Genomic DNA, 24165 nt, shown 5'->3' with positions numbered 1-24165 from the left:
TTCAACGTGCACAGGATTCCTACAAAAAGTACTATGACCTAAGGCGTACACCAGAAGTCAATTATAAAGTTGGAGACTTAGTCGCTATACGCCGGACACAGTTTACGCCGGACACAGCAAAGATCGAAATTCAACGTGCACAGGATTCCTACAAAAAGTACTATGACCTAAGGCGTACACCAGAAGTCAATTATAAAGTTGGAGACTTAGTCGCTATACGCCGGACACAGTTTATTGCAGGGAAAAAGCTGGCTGGAGAATATCTGGGACCGTAAGAAATATCAAAAGTTAACAGAAACGGCAGATACGTAGTTCGGAAGGCTGCGGATGTAGAAGGCCCATGCCTTGTAACACTTCAACCAGCTGTGACCACATGAAGTTGTGGCGTTATGTAAAGGATAATGAAGACGCTTGGTCATTTGGGACAGATGACTAGTCAGGAATGGCCGAATGTAAGAGAGTGGAAGATGTAACAGCAGCAGTATAACAGTATGAAAATCAGCAGTATGGCAGCAGTGTGAATATCAGCAGGTATGGCAGCAGTATGAAGGTCAGCAGTATGGCAACTTGAAAGAAAAAGCGTCGGTAGGGCAGCATCGAGGAAGCAGCAACAGCAGAGAGAACGACGGAAAGCAGCAGCAGACATTATCCTAATTTTAAAATATAAGGAATCAGACATTTAATTTAATACACATAACTATCTCTAATAAAACTGAGTGGAGTTAAAAACTCTCCTCACATTTATATAAAAATTTCTTAGGTGCTTTGAAAAAAAATTCTTTATTGATGATATAAACGGATCGGGCTTCGATCTGCCGGCGTCCCTACCTTACCGCTTGTGTGGATTTCACCTCGGAGGCTATAAAATTACTTATTAACATTCGGAACTTAATGTGGCAATGCGTCATTGGAAATGGTTCGTTTTCCAAAATAGATGAGCTAAATCATAAGTTATTTATATTATTCATCACAGTTATTTGCGCCATGGCATTTATTGCACGTCCTTTTTTTATATTTTAATTAAATAATAACTAACTACTTTCAGATATGTCTGTGCTAGAAGACGAATACATCGACTATCTGAACTAGAAGGGGATTCTGCCCAGACTTCTCGATATATTGAAGCAACTGGTGAATATCTCTAAATATATCACTTTTCTCTCTTCCTCTTAAGCAAACGGTCGTGTTTTTTGTGCGCACTGCGTTTATAAATATTGGTAAACCGGTGTTTACTTGCTTGTGAATCGAATTTATTGAGAATGTAAAGTTTCAACTTAAAGCGTATCGCTTCGCGTGTGCTGTGGTATATTTGGAGGCGAATTAATAACACAGTGCGAAAAAAAAATGGAACACAAAAATTGGAGGAACTTTTGAAGAGACCTAGTAGGAATTATTCATAAGGTCGAATATAGTATAAAACCGTGTTTGAAATTTTTCTAACACCCTCAAAATCTTGATTTATTTAGAGAAAACGCTTTTTCGGGACTTTTTTGGTCTTAAAAATTCCTAAGCGCGTAATTTTAAACCGATTTTAAAATTTTTGACGTTTTTTAATAGTTTAATGTTGTAGCTTTTAAAAAAAGAATAGATCTTTAATTTATTTCAACAAAAAGGATACAATTTTTACGCAAGAAACTGACGTTTTTGAATTTTTGGCGTGTTTTTCCTAGTTGAAGCCACATTTTACCGAGTCGCACACACCTGACTTGGGTGGTATCTCTCCATTCTTTGTTAAGAAGAGTAGCGCTTCCCTTTCTACTCCCCTTCAACTGCTGTTCTCCTTGCGCTCTCATCTGGTAGATTCCCCTATTGGTGGAAGCTTACTTCTATCACGCCGATTTTCGAAGGTGGCAGTAGGTCTGATGTTACCATCTATCGACATATAGCCTTTCACTAATGACATCTCTTCATGCTTTCGTCATTCCTACTTCTTAGTGTATGCGGATGACGTTAAAATCTATAAAGCCATTAGTTGTATTAGTGACAGTTACTTGTTGCAGGAGGATACATCCAGAGTTTACTCATGCTGCTCCCATTAAACTTATCAAAGTGTCTGTTTAGCCGTTACAGTAAGCGGTCCCTTGAAATCTGCACGGATTATTTCATCAATATGTATAGTTTGGCAGCTAAAGAAGAGGTGTTAGATCGTGGTGTCTTATTCGACATCAAATTTAAATTTTCTGGTCACTTAGACTATATTCTGCAATAAGCGTAATCTATGTGAAGAGGCACGTGAACCAATTCAAAAGTACACCGTCTAAGCTGGATTTGTTCGGTCAAGGCTGGAATATGCCTCAATCATTTGGAGTCTGGCTTGCAAAGTTCATTTCAACAGATAGGAGCGACTCCAGAAGAAATTTTTTAAATTTGCTCTTCTGCCTCTCAGGTTTCAGGATTCTCTACCACAGCCGCTGGCTTCTTCTCAATGTTTACTCGATGAAGGATCGGTGTACACTGGCAGCTTTAACTTTTGTGGTCGCTAATAACATTGATTGCTCTTTTTTACTGGGACTCATTAATTTTAATGTTCCTCAAATGGATCTTCGTACCTTTGCCCACTTTCGGATCAAGTGTCACAGGGCCAATCATCTTTTAAATGAGCCGATTGAGCAGGCTCTTTCATATTTTAACTCTTTGCCGTCTAGCCTTAGAATTAAGTGGGGCTTTGATAAGGTTGTCTTTAAACGCTTGTTAATGAGACACCTATTATGTTTGTATTAGTATTGTATTATTAGTTTGTAAATTGTTTTTTTGGAGCCATAAAAGGATTTATCCGTTGGCGGAAATAAATAAATAAACATTTCCGCAGTTCGAATCGCGTATGCCTAAAACGCGTCCGGAATAATTTCATAACCGAATGCCATCAGTCGCAAAATAACTCTTAATCTGTATTTTAAAGAATTGACTGACATTTACCTCCGTAATCCCGATTAAAGTTTCTGGGACAGTTTTTTACAATTTTTTCAACAGTTGTCTACCAGGCTTTGCAAAAAAAACTTCTACTGAAGTGTCAGTGATAACCACTGCTTATAGATGACATTTCTGCTTTGCTTCTCTTATAATGTTATAGCTCGGATAGATATCAGCGTTTCTCCGCATCGCATAGGTGTGGTTTGTCAAACCACCTTCAATAAATAGAGCTGGGGTTTCATCATGCGAGTGCGGTATCGGTTTCTGGCTTTTCAATTCTCTCAATACCAAACAACTCACTTTTTCCATAAAAATAAAAGGTGTGTCTAACCACTCCTTATTATTCCACTCGAATTAAAAGTTGTGCATTTAAATTTTCGGGCAACATATTTTTTTTATTGGCAGCATTGCCAAACTGAAAAAGGAGCTCGCTTGAAAACGGACATGAGACTTTATATTGTACATTTATTTTCATAAATGTATACATTTTCACAAGAATTTAGACTCAACACCAATAAACACTAATCAATACTAAATTTACTCCAATATAAAAGAAAAATTGGAGTTTACTACAATGGCAACCCAATGCACTATGGGCCGAAACGCCGTTTTTTTGGCAGAAACTCCAGTTTTAGAGATACTGGCCTCAAATGCACTTACGCTTAAACTATTTTTGTCGAATTTCGAATTTTTTTGTTTTTTAAATTTGACCACGCCCACTTCGGGCGGAAACGCCGTTTTTTTTTAGATAAACTCCAATTTTAGATATACAGGGCTAAAATTTTGCATATATGCTTGAACTATTCGAATTTCGAATTTTATTGTTTTGGAATTTTGACCACGCCTATGGCCGCCGCCTACATCAAGAGTTCGCCATACTGTCATTCTTACTTAATTTTTACATAAACTTAAGTTTTTCATAAAAAGAACTACAAATTTTACGAAACATGGTTCTATTAGTTTTAATAATTAATTTAAACCTCTAACAGCGCCGTCTTTCCGGTGGCTCTCCCCCCAAACTTCGAGGAGCGCTGCATGAGAGAACTCATAACACCTGCAACATGTATTGTTTGAATTCCTACATATTTATAAGTAACTTTACCTAGTTAGTTGCTTGCGCCGATATGCGCTGAAAAAGTAACACTCAACAAAACACAACTACTTTTGTTACACATTCCTGCTAAATAGACACATACAAAACATTTGACAACACAGACACAAACATAATGAGAACACGAAATAGTTTTATTATTGATTTTTCATACCTTGATCTTTGTTTTCCATATTTAATCTGGTATTTTCACTCAATTAACTCAACTCACTCAATTTAATTGTAACACAATTAAAAGTTTCATTAAATTTGCCGCCAATTTGCAATTTTCAGGATTGCAATAAATCAGCTGGTTAAATGACCGCGCTAAATTAACAGGGTTGCAATAAAGCTCAAAAAAATCTGAGCTCAAAGCTCAGCCGTGCGCAAATGAGCCAGTACAAATCGCTTAGTTGGTCGCAAGCCGACTCTTTTTCAGCCGCTCGACTTCAACGGGCCTTTCTTCAACGGGCCACCCTCTCCGTTATCGAGAGCTTTAGCTTCGGCCGCACTCTCTGTACATTTTATTAAGTCTCTGCATGCAACATAAACTGGCCTATCAGTGTTAATCATGCGGTTACATCTACATGCAGAATAAACATTCTTATAACGTTTAAGTAAATTAACTCGTCTTTATATTTTGGTGCGGATTAAGGTCATGAGAAATCTCAATGACCAAACACTGGTGACCCCGACGTGATATACTTAATATAATTAACTATAACTTACTAAAACTTAAACTTAACCAAATTAGACCCAACCATATTTGGTGTAGATTAAAGTTTTCATAAACAGTATTTGTTGATCAAATTGCGTACGCTGCGTATCAGCAAATTAGTGGCTAATAAACAATCAGTTTTATTTATAATAAAAAAATTATAATTAATAAAAAGTACATAAACATAACGGCAGTTTAGTTGTGGCCTGGTGAATTAAGGCACATACATTACAGGCACATACATATTTACGTTCCACAACGTAAGTGCAGTCGCCCGCGCATATAGTTCATACGTTCCACAATTCCGTTTACGGTTCTGAGCCCACAGTAGAACAGATCGTATTCGCCGCGAGCAAATAAATTTGAGCGATATAATTTTGGCGCTGTAATTAGTTACTTAGAGTTGATTGCATTGGTCGTAACCTAATATAATCAATAATGAACTTCATCGGCGTAGTCACAGGAGCACCGACTCCAGCCCGGAGTGCATTTTTAAAGTGCAAGGCAAAGCTCGTTGAGACGATGCATGCCGAAATCGAGCACGACCACCCTTGCCAACGGAGTCTTCACCATGTAGGCGGACCCAGAGTTCAGCCAAAGGTTTCAAGCTTTGCCTTCTTTGCCTCTTCCTACCTTCAGCGGTGGATACGCGGAATGGTCTCAGTTTTACTCTATTTTCTGTCCAATCGTGGAAAAGCAGTAGAAAAGCAGTTCGTTCCTTGGAACTCTCCAATGAGAATTATGATGTCGCGCTGAATTTGTTTGAGAAACGATTTAATAACCGTCTGTTAATATTTCAGGCTCATGTGAACGAGATTCTGGGCCTGACTCTATTGCAGTCAACTCTCATTTTCCATAGCACGCGTGCATAAGGTAGGAAATTCTACCGCAACGCTGCCGGCACACTGACAGTGTGAGCACTCTCAAATTTTTTTAGAGTCTATTGGAAGGTGACTCAATAAATTCAATGCCCATATGCGAACCTTGAAAAATGTGGGTACGACAAATCAGATCGCCGGCTGCATCATTGGCTGCAAATATCGGGTCAGGCAGCAGCCGCTGTTTTAGTGTAAATCTTATTTATTACACTTAAGTATGTAAAAATCGCTTAGTTGGTCGCAAGCCGACTATTTCGGCCGCTCGACTTCAACGGGCCGTCCTCTCCGTTATCGAAAGCTATAGCTTCGAAATGTCTAGTCGGCACTCTCTGTACATTTTATTAAGTCTCTGCATGCCCAAAAAACGGGTCAATGTTGACCATCCGGTTTTATTGGCATGCAGAATAAACATTTTTATAACCAAAATTCTCGCACCAATGCACTATGCGGAATTTTACCCTTTTTCGTGGCCAAAATTAAAATTTTTTAAATTCACAAACTTTTCACTGCAGGTTTCTTTCATAATGATGGATATTACTATAAGAAGACATTTTAGAAAAGTGGGCGTGTCAACGCCCACCCCGTCGACAAAAACCTGAAAACAGGAATATTTACAGAAATTTTGGAGTTAGAGACCCCTGTTTTAAAACACAGGTCCTGGTCGGATAATAAATATAGAAGTTATACAAAAATTTTTTTTTGTTATTCTATGTACTATGTAGGCCGTCAGCCAACGGGTACAACAGGGGGACCTACGCGCAAGCAATTGCGTGCCGTAACTGTGTACACCGCTGGTAGTGCGACTATACTCTCCACGTGAGGGCGGCTGGTAACAGGTCCCGGTAAGGTCATGTCTCTGCCGAGGATGCTGGCTAATGGTAGTCGGGCGGGGAGAAGAACACTCCCTTCCTTAAATTACCCCAATCCAAGGTGGAACAGCATATGCCGAAGGATGCGTGTCCGAGGGGGGGCTCGGACGCTAATATGCGAACTCTGGGGGACAGGCCGACCTCCCAGTTTCAACCAGGCTTATCGTGACAAGCGGGCTATGTCATGATGGACGAACCCCTTCCCGCCTACTCGTGGGACCAAAACATGAACATCACTTTACCTAACAAAAACCAAAGCGGAGAACGAAACTCCCTAAAAAAGACCGGAAATGGGGCCAACGGCCCGTCAAACTCCAAGGCCCTCAAAAGCCAAGGAGTTGCTGAGATGGAGAAGTCCCCCACAGAGGGACAACATCTGGAGGCGGGACGCGCCGGTGCGGTGGAGGTTGCCAAGGCAGCTTCCTCCAAAGCGGGGATAGCTATGGGACCACACCGTTCGTGGAGAGGAAGACCCCAGGGTCAACCTCCAAACCAACCGGCGGTGCCCCTAAGGCGAACCCTGGTCCGGAAGCGTCTCACTCGAAGCAGCGTAGAGGATCCTACAAGGATAGAAGAAGAGCAGCCTTCATTCTGATGAGGGCGGACCCATCGGCCGAAGCCAACCCGGACCAGGCCGAGATTATTTAGTGGGCAAGGGAGATCCTACCCGACTTTAATCCGGAAAAGGCGGGAGAAAGGCTGGATCCGAAGAGACGCACTGGGTCAGACCCTGCCAAGGAGGCCGCGCAAAGCGCGAAGAGGCAGAGGTCCACAGAGGGAGAAGCCCCCCAGGCCAAAAAGAGGAAGGCCCAGCCGCAGCCGCCCAACCGCTCGTTCGCCGAGGTGACGAAGGGAAGAACCCTAATTGGAGTCCTGGACAAGGGCTCCAAGGATGGGCTCATCCCCAAGGAACTCTGGCGACGAGTTGCATGGGCGCTTCGTGGAGGAGATGCTGCGAAGTGGAGGACCCCCACCAGAATGCGAAGACGCAGGATGGTATCAGGGTAGCGTCAAGGTGATTGCTTGCCAAGACGCGCGATCGGTGGAAACTTACAAGCGGATGGTTGCATCGCTTGGAGAGGTCTACCCTGGAGCTAAGCTGGTGGCGGTTGACTGGGACGAGATCCCCAGCAAACCGAGGGCGCGAGTATGGCTCACAGAAAAGCCAGCCGACCCGAAAACCATTCTAACAATGCTTAGGATGTGCAACCCGACGCTCCCCACGGCGGACTGGAGAGTCGCCAAGGTCGAGGAGGCGGTGGGACTGCGGAGGCAGGTCGTCCTCACACTAAACGAGGAGACCGTAAAAGCCCTGGAGAGGACGGAGCACTGGCTAAAATACGGATTCGAGCATGTTTCGGTCCGTATCTATAACTCTGATGCGAAGGCCAAGCCAGGAGGTATCGGTCTGGAGGCAGACACACAAGAGCCAGACTTTGAGGAGCCGACCGAAGAGGGGAACCCGGAGGGAATGTCGGATGAGGAGGAGGACATTCTAGAAGGGTACACCTCGGAGGAAAGCGACTTGGCAAGGGCGCTTGGTGGTGTCGGAATGGAGGAGGACTCTCTGCTGGGCTCCGAGACGGAGGCAGAGATAACTGTGGTGGAGGTTTGTAAGGATGTGCCTGACGATCTTACAAATAAACCTCCATCACAGTAAAGCAGCGTCAGCTGCCCTCCTTCTCCACCTCGCCGAGAGTGGAGCAGATGTGGCCCTCATCCAGGAACCCTGGATCCTAGGAGACTGGGGGCGGCGGAGTTCAGGCTCTGCAAAGCCAACACTACAGGTAAAAGGCGAGCCTGCATCCTCGCAAAAAAGAACCTTAACCTCTTTTTGCTATCCAATTTCAGCAATGAAGACCACGTAGCCGCAGCCGTAGAGAGCCCAAATGGCCCTCTAAGGATATGTTCGGCGTATATGGGCCACGACCAGGAGGCCCTTCCCCCGCACCCGCTAATCAAACAGCTGGTGGAAGACAGCAGGAAGCACAAGATCGACCTGATCATAGGTTGCGATGCTAACGCCCATCATCATCAGTGGGGCAGCACTGACACAAACGAGAGGGGTGAGTCAATTTTCGATTTTATCCTAGGCTCCAATCTTTTGGTGGGTAACAGGGGTACAGAACCCACCTTCATAGTCAAGAACAGAAGAGAAGTACTTGACGTCACTCTTTACTCTGAATCACTAGCAGACAGGATTGTTAGATGGGGAGTCCTAGAGAAACACTCATTCTCAGACCACCGATACATAGAATTAGTGGTCAACTTCGAGAACTTTAATCGACTAACGGTACGCAACCCGAGAAAAGCGAACTGGGAGTTATATAGAAAGAAGCTAGATAGTTCCTTGGGAAATCCTCCAACAGGGAATGTTGATAGTAGGGTAGACCTGGATGCCATGGTGGACACGCTCACGGCAGCGTGCGCCAGGGCATTCAATAAAGCTTGTCCCAAAATCAGATCGGGCAATAGCAAGTCAAAGAAACCACCATGGTGGTCGCAAACACTTGCGCCCTTTAAAACCAAGGCCCGCAAGGCCTTCAATTTTGCCAGAAAAACAAACTCGGAGACAGCCTGGGAGTCGTATAAGGCGAACCTTAGGCGATATAACAAAGAACTTCGCAAGGCAAAAAGGAATGCCTGGGCCGAGTTCTGCACGAACATTCAGCAAACATTAGAGGCCTCTCGACTCAGGAAGGTCCTTGCAACTACTGCACCAAATGTAGGATACATTAAAACCTCAGAGGGCAACTGGACATCGTCCAGCAAAGAAACCCTAGAGGCTCTCACAGAGACACATTTCCCGGGATGCTCTCGAGAAGACACAACCCTGGAAATGCAGACACAGGGGAATAGCCCCCCCACCACTAACCCACTTGAATACCTATTGAATGATAGATATCTCAGCTGGGCAATAAATAGCTTCAAGCCCTTCAAATCCCCGGGCCCAGATGGCATTGTCCCGGCTCAACTAATTAAAGCCGGTCCCAACCTGAGATCTTGGGTCAAGATAGCTTTCTCAGCAATTTTCAGGATGGGCATCGTACCCAAAATGTGGTTGCGGACGAAAGTCGTATTTATACCCAAGGCGGGAAAACCATCTCACTGCACCCCCAAGGACTTCAGACCAATAAGCCTGTCGTCCTTCCTTCTCAAGACAATGGAGAGACTAATCAGCCTCCATATTAATCTTACTTTAAACCCAGATGATATCTCGGGATCACAACATGCGTATTGGAAGGGCCGATCCACGGAAACGGCACTCCACGAAATCACTACTTTTGTCGAGAAGGCACTTAGTGATAAGGAATACGCACTCATTGTTTTTCTAGACATAGAAGGTGCGTTCAACAACATCCTACCAAGCTCGATAACCAATGCGCTGACAGGACTAGGAATAGATGATCAATCCGTACGCCTTATTAAGCAGATCCTGGTAAACAGGACTGTTGAGGCGTCACTAGGAGGAGAATCTATTCATAGATACGTCAGAAGAGGCACCCCGCAAGGAGGCGTACTCTCACCCCTACTCTGGAACGTGGCTGTTAATAGCCTATTGCGATCCCTAGAAGGGGGTGGTTGCAAAGTTATCGCTTACGCGGATGATATCGCAATTGCCTTCTCTGGAAAATTTCCCCAGACTCTATGTGACCGCATGACGGACAAACTTAGGGTCCTCTCAACGTGGGCAGCTAGAAATGGACTAGGTGTGAACCCATCCAAAACAGAGCTCGTCCTCTTCACCAGGAAGTACAAAATACCAAACTTTAGGCTTCCAAAACTATTAAAACTATTATTCCAAAACACTATCTCTTAGCGATAGCGCCAAGTACCTAGGGATTACGCTAGACAGGAAACTGGACTGGAAATCAAACACTATGGATAGAGCCAACAAAGCTACAATCGCGCTCTATACTTGCAGAAAAGCCATTAGCCTTAAATGGGGAATGTCACCAAAAATAGTAAGATGGCTTTATACAGCGGTCATAAGACTCATCCTCTTCTACGGGGTGGTGGTATGGTGGCCTTCTCTCACCAACTCCACAATCAGGGAGAAGCTCAGGAAAACGCAAAGGATGGCGGAGGTCTGTATCACGGGCAGCCTACGTACCACTCCTACGGACGCACTAGACTTCATACTCGACCTACTACCGGTAGAGATAGTGGGAGTCAAGATGGCCACGCTATCGGCAATCAGGCTACGAGAGACAGGCACATGGAAAAGGACTGACTACGGACATACCAAGTTAGATCTGCACCACTGCACGCCAACGGGGTCTACAGACTACTGCGTACCTGTCGATAATCCCACCTTAAAATACAAGGTCTACATTCCAACAAGGGAGGAATGGGCCACACAAATCCCGGGACCAGCCGGTTCCCTCCATATCTACACAGACGGTTCAAAATTGAATGGCCAGGTGGGAGGCGGTTTCCATTGCGAACGGCTGTGTCTAACTGAGTCCTTCAGACTCCCCGACCACTGTAGTGTTTTCCAAGCAGAAGTAATAGCTATCGGAGAAGCACTCAGATCCCCAGCACTTATTGGTAATCAGGACACAATCTGTATCTTTTCAGACAGTCAAGCGGCACTCAAAGCCCTTGACGGTCTTTCATCCAACTCCAGGACAGTGAATGACTGTCGCAGATCTCTTAACGAGATGGCAGAGCAGCATGACATACACCTCATATGGGTGCCCGGGCATAGGGACCACGAGGGTAATTGCGCCGCCGACGAACTAGCAAGAGCAGGTACTACCAATCCTCTCCTACCGGAGAAGGAACCAGTAGGTTTCCCCTTAGCTACGTGTAGGCTAAAATGCAGGGATCACTTTGACCGCGCATCACTGCGGAAATGGAGAAACCTCCAAAACTGCAGGAACTCCCGCATGATATGGCCAAGCCGATCTAGGAAGAGGTCAATGATGCTTATCGCTCTGAATAGGCAGGACTGTAGTCTGGCGATTAAGGCCATTACGGGACATTGGTTAATAGGAGCACACGCGGCTAGACTAGCGGTGCCACATTATGACTTCTGCAGGAGCTGTGGAGACGAAGAGGAAGAGACAGTCGCACACCTCCTGTGTCAATGCCCTGCGCTGGGGCGCATCCGGCTCAAATTCTTGGGCGCAGCAATACTTACAGACCTTACAGACCTCGCGGAGGTCGCTCCACACAGACTCGTAGCCTTCATCCGTAAATCTGAATGGGACCGCGAGCCGTTTCAGGAAGGATAGAGCACCCTTGGGCACATAAGTAGTGGGAAGGGAGAGGTCCTTTTGTAGGATCCTTGCCTGTGCGGTATCACAAGGAGCCCCAGCGGCTCAAGTGGATGGGGGTCAGAACCGGCCCCTCATCGCCGCCTCAACCTAACCTAACCTATGTATTAATTTTCCACTTCATCTTTGTCATCAGTTTTATTATTTTTATACATAAAATATGTATTCTCGTCTTCCCTTGCGTCGATATCATTTACAGACTCAAAAGTTTCTGGGGCCTGTCGGGTCAAGCAGCAGCACGGCGTTTGATGTTTATGTTAAAATAATGTTTAAATAATGTTTGTGTAATGTTTAGTGTAATGATTAGTGTAATGTTAATTTATTAGGCTTAAGTTTGTACAAAAGCTTTGTTGATCGCAAGCCGACTCTCTCTCGGCCGCTCGACTCAACGGGCTTTCTATAGAGAGTTTTAGCTTGGCAATGTCTAGGTCGAGCCGCCCTCTCCACTTTCGAGAGCTTTAGCTCGAGGTGACTTGTCGGGCCGCCCTCTCTCTGTATTCACTTGAGTCCCTGCATGCACCATAAGCTGGTCTATCTGCGGATCATCCCGCTTCATCTGCATGCAGGAATAAACATTTGTAACGTTCAAAATTAAATATAAATTCGTTTTATTTTAACGGCATTGAAAACCCTCAATGACCAAACAGTACCATTGCTTATGCCACACATTTAGCAGTTCTGCATTGCTGATCAAAATGTTGCTTCCTAACAATTCAAATTACGCAAAAAAAAACACAAGAGCTTACATATTCTGAATTCAGAATTGACAAATGTACAACATGTATCCATATACATTGATACAACACACACTGATACCTTTTTTTTAAAAACATATCTTTTTTAAAAAGATCTTTTAATCTTTTGTAAAAAGATCAATTCTCTTTTCATAAGTGTCAAAGAGACTCCTTTTCATAAATTTACAAATTTAAAAAAAAAAATACGAACGAAACACGTAACATATTAGTATTAAAAAAAATACTTCGTGTTTTTTTCGTATTTTTCTAAAAATTTAATCATTGGTAACATTAAAAAAAAACGGAAATTTGAATACTCGCGAAAAATTAGTTTTGGGCACGAAAACGGGTCAAATTCCACATATACATTGAAATTTTTTGATGATTTTGCATTGGTATGGGAGCTTGCTCCACCATTTCCTCTGGGCACTCCTGTCCTAAAGAGACAATGCTGGACACATGTGGTACTAAAATGGCTTAGGATTAGTCCTTCGACTAGGAACGTACAATTTTATGCGTCTTAGTAGATGAGGTTAGTTTTAGGTTGTAAATGAAAACGACATCCAGCTTCGTTCAACGGGTTTTTAGTGACGGTAGGTTAATTAAAAAAGGTCGTACCGTGGTAGGAAGGAAGGTGAAGATATTCATCCCAATTGAGTCCAAAGAGTCCAATTTTACTCCATTCCAAAGAGCAAACATTAAAAAGTTTTTTGGGACAGATTTTATGTGATATCAGTGTACTGATATCGGTCGAAAAATATATGTTTTAAACCTAATAGAACACTCAGATCAACACACGAGCATGCAATTCTACCAATTCCATATAGAGTTGCTGCTTTCGTCTTGAAGTGTTGCTCCCTGATGGTAGCGTCGGCAGCGCTAGCCATAGCTCCAGCGTCCAACCACTGCAGAAATACACACGTGCTTTATGCAAAAGTTTGAGTGCACGAAGTAAAAACGACCGTGCAAGCATTTGAAACTGCAACGAGTGATAGAAAATGTTACCTTTCAAGCGTTTGACAGTCCTGAAGAACTCAAAAGATAATAACTCATAAGTTCAAGATCAATCAAATTTGATTGATCTCCATGTACAAGAAAAAGGACGACAACCCATGCAAAGGGTTCAACCACCAAAAAAACGTTTGTTTGTTTGTATTTATTTTTAGTTTTTTTTTAATTGTTGTTATTTTCTGTTTTTACCACAAAACGTACACAACTTGCCCCTTACTAGCACTTACAATTGGCTCGTTTGATATCCAGTAGCAATACTATGCTTGTAAAAATAAGAAAGTTGACCCGATTGTTCCTATGGCCTTTAAAAATTGTCCGATATTGTGATATATTGTTAGAAACAGGGCCGTAGCTAGCATGGGGCAGGTGGGGCGGTGCCCCAGGGCCCCCGAAGGGAAGGGGCCCCGCCGGGGCAAAAGACTTCCGTATAGGGGGCCCCAAATTTACTTGTTGCCCCAGGGCCCCCGAGGCTCTAGCTACGGCCCTGGTCAGAAAATATACTCTTTAACACTACTCGTCATGATCAAAAATATATTTATGTCCTTCGGAAATGGGAAATGGTTTCTCCAATTCAATCATCGAGACAACATTATTCAAAAGTAAATTAACAAAATTAAATAAGAAATTAACCCTCCAAGGGTATAACAGAAGTTTTCGCATTTCCAAAGAATCAGCAATATGGCAGATTTTCAACAAAAGAACATAAAATACTATATCAGAATTTGGATCCCAGAAATATTCTGACACCACATGGCGTACTTTTTTATCGACGTAAAATAAAATCGTCCAGGAACGGTTAAGGTAAACGATACAGCCGACAACACTGCCGAACACTCGCTACAACTAGGAATGACCAGGAACAGAAATTTAATGACGGGCACAAGTGAATCACAGCTGTTTTCACAGATAAGATTCGTTGGAATGGACATTTTTAATTAACGAAAATTTTGCAATGAATGTTATTTAGTCCATCCCGCTGATTGTTAACATTCCTGATGAACAGATTTAAACTTTTCTGGTGTTGTTTTGGTGTTAAACTTAAGATCTAAACTATTAATATCAGCATAGAACTAAATATTTTTTCTGTAATAACAAAAATACATTAATAACGTAAACATTCTTGCAAAGTTTATTGATGAAAACGTTTATTTAAGCAATAGTCCCAAGTCTTGTCAGAAAATGTCATTAAATAAATATTCATGATTTTTTATTGATTTCAGGGATGAATGACGAGTGATGACCGGGTCGCTTGATGGATGTAAACAAAACTATTTAAAAGCACCAATACGGCCCATATCGAGAATGAACCTAGATGTTATTTAGATGTGGAGGCCAAAATATAGCAGAGACTAGGAGCAAATTTCATCCGCCCAAGCAAATCAATATGCAATGTTTTTAGTTAAGAAAAATTACTATATGTTGATAACTGTGAGCGTTAATCCCACAGTCTCCGGTGTCCACCGGCACTGATTGCGGATCAGATTAATCGCCTCCGAGGTAGAAAATATTTTTGGTCTATACTAGTATATTTAAATAATCTAAAAAATTTCACAAAATCCTATGAAAAACAAGAAAGCTAACTTCGGGCGGAGCCGAAGTTGATATATCCTTGCAGTAAAAACCGGATATATATCTCTAACATTGGATATAGTTGGCCGATCCTTATGAGAATATCATAATAAAACCAATTAATTACAATAAAATATCTAAAAAAAAAAAGTCCCAAGCTTCTATCTTCAAAAATACCAAAGTTGGGATTTTTAACCAAATACCATTTTCGATCATTCGTCTGTCGTCTGATCGTTATAGTCGTCTGATCGTTATGAAATTTGGTAGGTCGGATTATCTGACTAAAAATATTATCTGTACTAAGTTCCAGCGTTCTATCTTTAAAAACACGAAAGTTGGGTCATTTCCAATCGTTCAGTTATATGGCTATAAAATATAGTCGGCTGATCCCGGCCGTTCCGACTTATATACAAAAGGCAATGGAAAGAAGGGTGTGTGCAAAGTTTCAAGTCTGCAAAATTTAAATTCTAAACTTCCTTAAATCAGCTAACCTTTTGCATCTCATATATGTTATTAAATTTATAAATAATTTAAGAGTAAATAACTTGTTACCACACGTGTAAATAATCATTATTTGTTATAAGTTTAATTTATAAGCAAATATGTAACACCTTCCTGCCGAAAGCCACCGCAGCTATGGCCGATCCCCGTCTGTACCTAAAGTTTACAACTTTTGAGTGCAGAATACAATAAATAAATAAATGAAAATTTAAAAAAGTTTAAATTTTTTATGGAGTGGTAACCCAATAAGAAATAAAATTTAGTAATTTTAATTAAGTAAAATTTTTTTATTTTTTACTTTTTATTTTTATTTTTTTTTTTTTTTTTTGTATTTAATTTTTTTATTTTAAAAATGTAACTTTACAAAATTAACTAGTTTTAATTACCCTAGTCTGAATCAAAATTGTTTTCTGAGTCAGAATCTGAATTTTCTTCGGCATTGTAGTCCATGACCCACACAGTCTCCGGAAGGTGTCCACCGGCACTGATTGCGGATCAGATTAATCGCCTCCGAGGTAGAAAATATTTTTGGTCTATACTAGAATATTTAAATAATCTAAAAAATTTCACAAAATCCTATGAAAAACAAGAAAGCTAACTTCGGGCGGAGCCGAAGTTGATATATCCTTGCAGTAAAAACCGGATATATATCTCTAACATTGGATATAGTTGGCCGATCCTTATGAGAATATCATAATAAAACCAATTAATTACAATAAAATATCTAAAAAAAAAAAAAAGTCTTAAGCTTCTATCTTCAAAAATACCAAAGTTGGGATTTTTAACCAAATACCATTTTCGATCATTCGTCTGTCGTCTGATCGTTATAGTCGTCTGATCGTTATGAAATTTGGTAGGTCGGATTATCTGACTAAAAATATTATCTGTACTAAGTTCCAGCGTTCTATCTTTAAAAACACGAAAGTTGGGTCATTTCCGATCGTTCAGTTATATGGCAGCTATAAAATATAGTCGGCTGATCCCGGCCGTTCCGACTTATATACAAAAGGCAATGGAAAGAAGGGTGTGTGCAAAGTTTCAAGTCTGCAAAATTTAAATTCTAAACTTCCTTAAATCAGCTAACCTTTTGCATCTCATATATGTTATTAAATTTATAAATAATTTAAGAGTAAATAACTTGTTACCACACGTGTAAATAATCATTATTTGTTATAAGTTTAATTTATAAGCAAATATGTAACACCTTCCTGCCGAAAGCCACCGCAGCTATGGCCGATCCCCGTCTGTACCTAAAGTTTACAACTTTTGAGTGCAGAGTACAATAAATAAATAAATGAAAATTTAAAAAAGTTTAAATTTTTTATGGAGTGTTAACCCAATAAGAAATAAAATTTAGTAATTTTAATTAAGTAAAATTTTTTTATTTTTTACTTTTTATTTTTATTTTTTTTTTTTTGTATTTAATTTTTTTATTTTAAAAATGTAACTTTACAAAATTAACTAGTTTTAATTACCCTAGTCTGAATCAAAATTGTTTTCTGAGTCAGAATCTGAATTTTCTTCGGCATTGTAGTCCATGACATTTTGATATTTTGGCTATCAATCTTGAAGGAAACTGCCTTGCTCGAGTTATTGGTCTAACTTTTTAAAAAGCTTGTTATTAAGGGGGTCATCCCGTGTGCAGATTCGAAAAAATCTAAAAAATAATAAAAAAAAATCTCATAAATCGTATCTATAAGTTGTAGAATATATGGTTCAAGGGATTTTTCGATATTCGATGCCGTTAGAAAGTTATAGCGCTGAGAGAAATGCGTTCGAACCGTGGCGGACGAAGTAGGTTTTTTTCAAACGCGTTTTTCTCGAAACCACTTTTTTCCATTTGGCTATCAAGATATCTAAACAATGATTTGACCGATAGTTTTGAAGTTTATAGGGCATGTTCAGCACATGTGTGACTATAGCCAGTAGTAAAATCAGACGACAAAATTCAAGTTGTTTTTTTTTATACACAGAAAAATAGAGAAACATAAGTTAAAAGTCGTGTAAGAAAAATTATTTTTCAATATTTTTCAAAATTTTTACTACGGGCCATAGCCACAGACACACAGATTAAAATGCTTTTTGGTTTTTTGGTTTCAGATTACCCAGTTTGCCGGAATCGTGATAGCCAGCGGAGAATTTGTTTTTTAATACTGTACTTCATCGCGCTAATTTTTTATTTTATTTTTTTCGCTCAAATTTGTGAGTATTCATGAATACATACTAAATATATGATACCAATTAAAAGCTCTATCTTTTAATCGACCGTAGAAACAAATTTCCAAAAAACTGTGAGAAAAACGGCTTCCACACGGGATGACCTCCTTAAGGGGGGACATCTGAGTAACAGGCGAAAAAAAAATCAGATTTTTTTGAGATTTTCTGGGGTGGGAGGGGGATGGGGTTAACGTCACGGTTTGTGGTCACGGGGGTCTAACCTCGCGTCATGGTTTGTCACGCAGGGGGGGAGGGGGTAAAAAAAAGTCTGAAATTCGCGTCACGCAATATATGGACTGCCCCTTCTCTTCTTTATGGCGTCTGCCATACTGCCATGCCATACTGAAAAAAGTGATTATTGAAAATATCGCTAACTTTAACAGGGGCAGCTGAACATGGATAATTTATACACTACACGAACCACAGTTTAGCACAAATATGCCCTTTTTGCGGCCCGAGGAGAGCTTCACAAAGTTTACCTCTACATAAGCTGAAATTTGTTATAAAAAAGGGTGCTACAAACATTGCTGGATTTAAACATGAATTATGAATACGACATCTACTCAAGGGTCACAAAACGATTATTTTCATTTACTACATACCTTGAACTTTGGGAAAATGCTGAAATTGATTCCAAACAGACAAATTCAAAAAAGTGTCGCAAATAGGAAAAGATGTTGGTCAAGCAAAATTAAAAACCAGAAAATTGTATAGTACCATATGTTAGCTTTGAGAGCTTACATCTGATCTAGTTGATCAAGTTTATAAGTTTTGCTATTATTTTAGCGATATTTAATTATTTGACTATCGGTAGGAAAAAAAATTTTTATGAAATTTTTAATAGTTGAAAATTTTTCTAATCTGACGCTAGAATAGCCAAATCGGCCACTGTGCGGAGAGAACTTAAAACTTAATGGGTAAAAATGCACAATTTTTTTATGTCGTATGTCTTTTTATTGTTTCAGTTGTCTCCATGCCACGTATTTTCCCTGTCTTTAATTGGAAGTAAACTTAACTCAGGTTAATGATCTTGGAGCCGTATCATGGGACTTTAAACTCAAATTTGCCGACCATATTTCTAGAATGGTTAATAGGGCTAAAGGTGTGGGGTCTATGATAAACTTGGATCTAATCCCGAGCCGTATGTTATGCGGCAGCACCCCTCGGTCGGTTGGGCGGGAGGTGGGCTATACGTAAGCCGTAAAACTAAATAGCTATGTTTCAACAAACTAGGCGTAGGAGCCTCTTTTAGACTTCTTTTAGACTAAGGACTAACACATCTAAAAAACAAGAAAGGAAAGCTAACTTCGGGCGGAGCCGAAGTTTATATACCCTTGCAGTTAAAACCGGATATATATCGCAAACACCAGATATAGTTGGCCGATCCTTATGAGAATATGATAATATAACCCAATTTATTATAATACAAAAACCAAACCTAAAATGTTCCAAACTTCTATCTTCAAAAACACGAAAGTTGGGTCATTTCCGATCGTTCAGTTATATAGCAGCTATAGGATATAGTCGGCCGGTCCTTATGAAATTTGGCATGTCGTAATGTTTTGCCAAAAAATGCTCTCATGTCAAATTTGAACTCTCTAACTTTAAAAACGTCAAAGTTATACCATTTCCTATCAATCAGTTATATGGCAGCTATAGGATATAGTCGGCCGATCCGGGCCGTTCCGACTTATATACTGCGTGCAAAGGAAAGAAGAGTGTGTGCAAAGTTTCAAGTCGATAGCTTTAAAACTGAGAGACTAGTTCGCGTAGAAACGGACAGACAGACGGACAGACGGACATGCTCATATCAACTCAGGAGGTGATCCTGATCAAGAATATATATACTTTATAGGGTCGGAGATGTCTCCTTCACTGCGTGGCACACTTTTGGACAAAATTATAATACCCTCTGCAAGGGTATAAAAATCCAGCTTTACAAACGATAAAAAAGGAATGGTCAATGACACTCCCTTGGGTGTTAAAGAGTGTCAAAATGTCAATCATATCTACACAAGAACGCCCAACACTATGACATCAGCCTCACCTGGGTGCCAGGTCATAGGGACATAGCAGGCAACTGCATAACATACAAGCTGGTATAGACACCACCGAACCGCTTCAATTCAAAATGAAGGGAAGGGGCTTAGCAAAATAAATTTTGACTCAATGAAGCTCTCAATAGAAAGAAACAACTCATCAGGAACTCCGATTCAAATGGGCTATCGGTTACTTATCTCAAAAAAAAAGAACATACCAAGGGATTAAGGATGGATCGAAACCGCATCAGCACGGCTATCAGAGTCATCACGAGGCACAGGCTAGTCAAACACGTGCTAGGCGAATCAATTCACCCCACAAAAAGTACTGCCGAATCTTCAGGGACAAGGATGAAGAAGACACTGTGAAACATCTTCTTTGCCACTGACCGGCCCTAAAATCTCTCAGAGAAATATATCTAGGAAATACCGAATTTTCACCAAGATTCCGGAACTGTTGGAACTATTCTAGAAGTTTCTTGAGCACGGGAAAGTAAGATCCAAAATACAGTATTACAATGAACCGAATAAATACAAAGCAGAATTGCTTCATTTTGTGCACAATTAAGGTGAAAAAACTTAAATTATATTTCCAAATCTAGTTTTGCTTGGGTTTTTTAACTTCTTCTTTGCATACGTCTTTGCAGTTGCCAAGCTTTTTTCATTTCTTTCTCAATACCCACTGCTCTCTTTTAGCTCTTATTCTTTAGCTTACTTATTCTTTATCAACTCTCTTTGATATACATATATATTGGTAAAGTGGTTGAAGGTTTATTTATTCAAAGGTAAACGACGCCAATAGTCGAGTTTCTTTAAAGGTATGAATTTTCAGCAAAACAATTTTTTTGCATACTTATTTTCTTGGGAAAAAAAACACCCGAAGCAAGTGGGGAAACAGAATAAAAAGTGTATAACTCTAAAAATTTTCTGATTGGGCTGAACTTTGTTTTGCAAATATAAATTAACTATAGAAATAGTTTGGCAAAAGGATTTTGGATTTTTTTTAATCATCCTGTACTGGCGCCAAAAAATTTACGATTTTTGGAGTTTAAGCAGTTTGTAACAAACTTTAGGAGTCTACATGCCAAATCCTTTAGCTCTTTTTTTATAGTCTCTGAGATCCACGCGTTCACACGGACACGGCTATATCGACTCGACTGTTGATGCTGATCAGGAATATACTTTATGGGGTCGGAGACGATGATGTTACTTACATTCACACGAATACAATATACCCTTGTGGCCTACGCGAACCTGGCGTAATTAATGTGGAATCTCAAATTGCCTTCTTGCGAAAATCCTGTAATCCTTCTGCTGGCTGTCTGGAAGTGTTGCACATGCTAAATGTGCAGGCCTCACTGCTTCGGTATCGGGTGCTCTTCCTCGCCGGGTTGTTCTCTACTACTGTTGTAGTGGTTGTCGTGCTGTCCAGGAAGAAAATCTATCTTTGAGGCGAGAAACCAAGACTGTGTTTGAAGAGTTCTTAGGTGGTATTCGTTAAATCATCGATCCACTCATAGCGCTTGATACTCTATTTTATACTTTACAGCTATTGAATTAGTCGCCCAAAAAAAAGGTGGCCAGCCCACTGCTAGGGATGTTGTATCTTTAGAGGCTGCAATTCAGTCGGATCAGTACACTCACATGCAGTTACTCACATCTAATGCCACTCCAATGACAGGACAAAACTTCGGCTTTGACAAAATTTTCGAATGTTTTTCCACAAATGAGTGCGTTACGCCCTGCGTGCACTGACCTACTTAGTTAAAATTTACCCCAGTAGCTTCCACTCAAGGAAAAAAACCGCGCGGACCCCCGGAACGGACTGATGTCGCGGAATTACCGACAGTTTAACCAAAATCCTTACAGGCGATCCCACCTGTAAGTCAAAGATTTGTTTGAAGGCAAGCCTCTGATAACTCTGATATTGACATCTCAGATTGGAAGACATTAGAAAAATTTAATATTGTCTCAAAAAGTGTCTAAAAAAAAATTGTGTCTCGGTCAAAAAGCTGTTGAAGTGGAACTCCCCAATCTGTCTCAAATTTTGCTTATAAAGAGGTTAAGTTACTAGAGTTTAATCTATTAAAACTATTGTAACGAATTTATTACCTTTTATTTTTAGCTGTTGTTACATTTTACCATCTTCCGAACCGCCTACTGTCTGTCTGACTTTGCTGGGAAAGCAACACATGGACAATGTGTTGTATCTGTAATGTATCTGTTTTCATAACAATTTTATATTGAAATGATCAACTTATACCCTGACTGGAGAATACGCACTGAAATGTAGCAAAAAATATGTACTGATTCTATAGCAAAGGTAGACGTTGTTGCCCTCATCGTTTCCCACGGACATCGACACATCGAATAGTGTCTCCATCTTCTACTGCAAGGTGGTAGCGCGGTTTTTCGGCGACTAAGCGGATGGCGAAACGTCTCCCGCAACCACTTCAGCCGCTAAGACACCTTGTGCTACCGGTTACGCAAGGGTCTACCTGATGGAGGTAGAGGATCTATGGGGCTTTCTAACGCTGCGGCTACAGGCTTCGTTACTGGAAATGGGTAGCAAAAAGAGATTAGGGTCTTTTTTAGGTTTATATGTAGGAATTTAAGATACACAACTACGATTTTCCACCACAGTAACCTTCATCTCGACGTCGTAGCTCAAAAGCGAGTCCATGCCGAATCCTCTCAGAGCCCTCGCCAAGTCGCTCTTTTTTTAGGTATACCCCTTCAGGATGTCCTCCCCTTCTTCCGACAATTCTTTAAGGCGCCCCTGTTCGGTCGGAACCTTTAAGTCTGGCTCATCCAAGTTATCCAACCCGTAAATACAGGCCACTTATGGCTTTTATAAACAATATTTTCAATCTCTGCATTTGCCTTTGGCTTGATCATTGGCTCAATTAACCAATCCATAAATCCAGGCCACTTATGGCTTTCCACTTATGAATTTTATAAACAATATTTTTAAACTCTGCATTTGCCTTCGGCTTTGTCTTTGGCTCTGAGGTCCGATCTCGGTTCCCCATAAACAAATCAAAATCAAAAGTAAACATCAGCTTCCTTCCGAAGCCCAATCAATTACGCCTTTTGCGTTTCAAGTACCCACCAAATTGCATCGATCAGCTTAATCGAATTTCACAATAAGATGCGACATTTCCATCTTAAGCCTCTAAGATTTAGAATTAAGAAGCCAGTCCTATTATGACCGAGACCGCGAACGGTTGACGGAAAATAATTAAGAATAACGAAAGTGTCTTGTAATAATTAAGTTTAATAAATAAAGGTTTAACAACAAAGTTGTTAACAAGTTGTTAAGTTAACAACAAAGTTAACTTGCACGTCTGCTTCCAGCTTCAAACTTCCTGTTTTGCCCTTGGCATTGGACTTAAATATACGCACCATGACGTATGTTTGGTCTTGAGTGGGCAGCGGGAATTGGGTATTTTATCTTTGTGCACACTGTATGTTCTCCTTACAAGAGGCGCCAACTGAAATCGGTTGTTTTCGACTCCTGCCGCACTCCCACCTTTGCCGGTTGGAAATCGAGTAGGATCTCCCTTGCCCATCTTATGATTTCGGCAAGGTTCGGGGAGAATTCTGCCGTTGGGTTCGCCATTATCAAAAATGCACGTTGAAATTGGACCGAGCTTAAATTTATCTTGAGTAACTAATTGTAGTCTTTTTACCTTTATATATCAAGGCGAATATGTTGACACGAACGGATATTTACAAGGCACGCAAGAGTCAAAGAATGTATTTTAAGTATCTGAGATATTGAATTCCCACAGAATTGTCTGTCTGTCCGTCTTTTTAGGTACATTGTTTCAATTTAGGCACATACATACATTTATCAACAAATAATCACATACCTGTGCGATGTTATTTATTTTAAATAATACTGACGAGTGTAGGTTATTTTAATTTATCCTAACTTTTTTTATTTTCGACGATAAGTTTTCGACGACTTAATAAATACAATTTGAATTCTAAAAATAAATTATTTAAAACGGAATTTTATTATATTTTGACCTAAAATATATTTACAGAATTATTATTCATATATAAAAAAGTGTAACGTTAGGCCATTCCGTACTAGACGTTTGCGCAGGATGCAATTTCCATATTGCATTAGAGTTTTCTTTCTCTTTGTTAAATTTTTCAATCAAATTTTCCACGTTTTGCAGGCCTAAACCTTAGTCCACTAAACCTACATACTAGTCACTAATAAGAAATAATTTAAATTATTTTTTATTGAACTTATATGGCAAATTTTATCCGTGCTGCCAACTGTTCCAAAATCATTGTTCTTTCAAAACGCGTTAGCCATTTCTCGTATTTTCC

At 40.5% G+C, this 24165-nt stretch overlaps 1 protein-coding gene and 1 long non-coding RNA gene across 5 annotated transcripts in view; one reads left to right on the top strand and one right to left on the bottom strand.

The window, feature by feature from the left end:
* LOC108128214 (uncharacterized) overlaps positions 1 to 24113 on the bottom strand; it is a 215426-nt gene extending 191313 nt beyond the window's left edge. For 2 of the 4 annotated variants that reach the window (XM_043211220.2, XM_070282939.1), the window contains exon 1: positions 23694 to 24113. The gene's annotated coding sequence lies outside the window, so the exon portion shown is untranslated. The remainder of the gene's footprint in view (positions 1 to 23693) is intronic. The other 2 variants (XM_070282937.1, XM_070282938.1) reach the window with 2 other exon arrangements.
* LOC138925580 (uncharacterized) lies at positions 806 to 15019 on the top strand. Its single transcript, XR_011441819.1, has 3 exons — positions 806 to 916; positions 1046 to 1131; positions 14713 to 15019. It is a non-coding gene; the product is annotated as an uncharacterized lncRNA (long non-coding RNA).
* Positions 24114 to 24165: the final 52 nt, after the last annotated feature.

The sequence above is a fragment of the Drosophila bipectinata genome, chromosome XR (genome assembly GCF_030179905.1).
Source record: "Drosophila bipectinata strain 14024-0381.07 chromosome XR, DbipHiC1v2, whole genome shotgun sequence".
Lineage (NCBI taxonomy): Eukaryota > Metazoa > Arthropoda > Insecta > Diptera > Drosophilidae > Drosophila > Drosophila bipectinata.
The sequence above is the reverse complement of the archived record's forward strand: the minus strand, read 5'-3'. Positions and strand labels throughout refer to the sequence as shown.